The following is a 4,070-nucleotide window of genomic DNA, read 5'->3' on the forward strand; positions in this document are numbered from 1 at the left end:
AGTGCTTTGAAGAAGTAGTTGAGGTACAAAGAAGGGTGTTGGTGGTAGGATGAGGAGTGAAAATGACAATGCTAACCCTGAAAATCTATAGTAGTACATGTAGACCACAAAAAATTACTCAATCTTGCCAAACATCTAGAGCATGCTAACAATGCAAACTGCAAAAATTTGAATTAGCAGAGAAAGGATGAGTTGAGTTTTATTTGAGATCTGACTACTGCATTAAAATGAAACCTGTCTTGTAATATGCACAAGACCTATCCACAAGATACTGCGCTTCCTATCCTTGAATAAAATTGCTAAACTAATCACTAATTAGCATAAAACATAGATGCAAAAAGAAGACTAATATGAGATCTAACAATTGCAAAATAAAGTAACTATATATTTTTGGCTTGCCAACACAATGTCTCTAACCACACTTCTCAAAAGAGAGGTGATTGATATACTTGCACAAGAAATTTTTCATAAACAAATCCTGTTAAGAAGGAAAGAAAATTGCTAGGAAAGAAAATGCATGAACAAAATACACATGAGAGAGATTAGAGCCTCTGGGTTGGGCCCTATCCCAAGGGGACTCATCCCTCTCAGAAAACTCAGATTGAAGATAACAAAAGATTTCTCATTAACATAAGGTAGTGCTTAAGTACATGATAAAGGACTGAAAATGACAAGTTCGTGCTCCTATCCCTTAGTAGTCTCTATCTTCTCCAAAAGTTTGAATCCTATTGAGCCCTTTGACTTCCTTATTTATACAAAATTGAATGAGAGGAAACCTCCTTGGAAAGGGCGATGCTTCCCTCCAAAATTCCTAAAAAGGTGGATCTAGCTCCCTAAGATTCTCACAGTCCTTGAGTTAATCAGCTGTCATTAGATCCTCAAACTGTGGGTGAGTAAATATAGGGAGCAAGTCGAGTTGAAGGTGAGTAAATGTAGGGCACATGCCTCTTAACTCTTCTCTAGCTACCTCCAACATATCTCTGCATAGTAAATGCACTCTTTTCCTGCACATTAATCATGTTAGGCCACAAGATATGATATACATCCTTTAGTCTTCCTAATAAACACATTATAGTGAACAAGATGATGTCAAATGAGAGAAAAAAGGTAATTATGTGTTGAAGGATGGCCAGATGGGCCTTATTATATACCTATTAATGAGCCCCATCAGAAATGGTCTCAAAATATCTCTTTTCACATTAGACATACCTCTTTTTGTTAGATATTCATTTTTGGGGTGTTTTTAATAAATTTTACTATAATTTCATTCTACTAATGATTTTTTAAGGAACTTTTGATTGCTAATTAGGCAGGAAAATGGAGTTTGAAACACATATCATGGTGACATTTGGTACACTCGAAACCAACATATAGGGTTAGGATCTATATCAATCTTAGCAGTGCATTTTTTACTTACCCCATACTATTTCAGTATGCCTTAGGTTCCACCCCATCAGGTTGTGACATTAACCATGCCTTTTTACACATCATAAATTGTGCAGTAGAGTCTACCCTTCATGGGTGCCCTAGAATAACACTAGATTTCCATTTTGGTGCCCATGTTGCTTTCATTTGTAAGTCCAGGGACCCACTTTACAATTCGCCATGACATCGAAATCAAGCTTCATGTCTCTCTTTATATATGATTTCTACCCATCTATAGCCCTTATAGGGGGGTCCCACTCTTTTCTTGTTTCTTTTTGGTCGCCTATGCCTATGGTATTCAATTTATTACTAGATGATGTCATAATGCTACTTTTCTTCGACATGCTTGCCAACCTTGTAGCCATGCTTGAACTATTGCCTTCACATCAGTCTTGCCTCCATATTTCAACCCATCTCACTCTTTTAGAGAGACCGCTACGATGAGTGGATTTCCATTGCCATATACTTTTCCACTACCTCTTGATTTGTTTAGGTCAGTCCCATCATCAGATGCATATCGTTACACCACTCATCTCTCTAACATCATTTTTCTTTTGGTATTTTTTTCATGCTCATTAAATAATGAAAATCCCAAGTTTCTTTTGCACCTTTCATGCGTGTTTAACTACTTGAAAATTTTGAGTTCTTTCCATTCTTTCCTACTCATTAATCAAAATGACATTCAGTGAGAAACCTATTTTCTATTCTCATGCTTTCTAAAACATTAGAAAGACACCATTGAACTTTTAACTCTTTTTTAGATGCTCTATAAAACTCATGAAAAAGACATAGATCCAAGTATTATTTTATCTCTTTTTCAAGCTCGTTAAAATTGAATGAAAAGGACACTATCAAGATCACTTGTCTTCTTTTTTATGCTCATTAAAATATGAACGAGATCAAAATGGAAAATGGAGAAGAGTCTGATTTTTTTTCATTCTATCATGATAGTCATCGGTTACCCCTAAGCATGGAACTTGTTTGAGTCATCCTCTTGCAATTGGTCATTTCCTGGCTTTAGAGCCACACCATCAACATGAGATGAGTAACTTTGTTATTGAGTCAATATCTCACCGAATTAGTTACCCTTCTAGTCCCTGGACTGTGGTGATGCCTATTGTGTCACCATTGTGTTTGTATGATATTCATCAACCCAAGCTTCCAAGTTCACATTTGTATCATGTTGTTATATGTTCAAGGGAAGTCCTAGTCAGAGTCGACCATTTATCGTACCATTCTACTTGTTGTGTCGGCCATCCCTATATCATTTGTGCATCAATTCTTCATCTAATATCATTAGTGACCCCATTTTCATGTTAGTTTCCTGTCAAATTATGGGGGATACATCAAGGCCCTCCTTCAATGGATCTCTTCCCATTGATGCCAACACCTTGTCTAGGATGAATATCGAGAAGCAATGTAGTACCTTCGATATTAGGGTCCTTAGTGGAACAATTACTTGTGGTTGATAATGGGTTTTCCTCATTGGACCATGTTGATTGATTCTATGAGTACTCTGTTAATAATGAAAACAATTAAAAGATTATGTAAATGTGTTATTTACCTTAATCAGATGGTTGTATAGCGATAGGAAATTTTGTAACAATGCCTTCCTATTAAAATGTTATTTCCTAAGAGGCATATTGTATTAGAGAGTCATTGTTGACTTTGATTAATAAAGCATTCCAATCCCTTGTCCCATGGAGGTTTCCTTGACACATTGTCAAGGTTTTACCATGTACATCTATGTTTATGATTGTGAATTCAATTTTCTTTCTTGTGCATATTTTATTTCTTATTTATTAAGTTTACGAGCTAAAAATACCAACAAGTGGTATCAGAGCATCGAGTTCACATTGGGACTAAGGTTGATTAAAATGGTTACAGTCAATTTGTAAAGTGCATTCACAACAAGAGTTCAAGTTGACGCTCAGGGAAATTTTGTGTAGTGAAAAAGCTTCGGGAAGTCCAAGAATACCATATAGAAGCCACGTATGAGGAAGGTCGTTGTCTCTAGTGTGAAGATAAAGGAATCAAGATGTTGTCTCCAGTGTGAATATGGAGGAATCAGGTTGTTGTCTCTAGTGTGAAGATAGAGGAATTAGGAAACAATTAAAAATTTAAGTAAATTAGAAGTTGATTTTGTGCCAACGTTTTTCTTTTGCAAATTAATTGAACTGTGTTCCCCCTTAGCCACATTCCTGAGTTGGAAAATGGGTGCACAAAATAATTGAGAGTCGTGGATAATTTCTAAAGGAGGTCGAGTTGTGGATAATCGAAAAAATCATTCTGAAGTTGTTGGATTGGGAGCCACAAGGCAAAGAAAACATAGGTTGCAGAACCTTCCACAAAACCCTAGTCGCTTGTTAATGAAGGAGGTAGGCCAAAGAAGTCGATCCAAGCACAATTCACAAATTTCACAAGGAACATGTATTTTTATAAATCCTGACAACATAATTTTTTTATTTGAAGAATGGAAAACTCATTTGAAATTTGTGGAAGAAAAATTGTTTTTGAAGAATCTTTGTTGGGTTTCTTTAAAAATGAAGTAGGGTTTTGTTTTTAAAAAACAAAAAATAAAATAAAATTGTGTAATTGTAAAATTTCATAGTAAATATTTTTTTAGAAAACCCTATTTGAAGGAG

This window comes from Pinus tabuliformis, chromosome 2_2, assembly GCF_031772625.1.
Source record: "Pinus tabuliformis cultivar Carrire ecotype Pingquan chromosome 2_2, CPIR1, whole genome shotgun sequence".
Classification (NCBI taxonomy): domain Eukaryota; kingdom Viridiplantae; phylum Streptophyta; class Pinopsida; order Pinales; family Pinaceae; genus Pinus; species Pinus tabuliformis.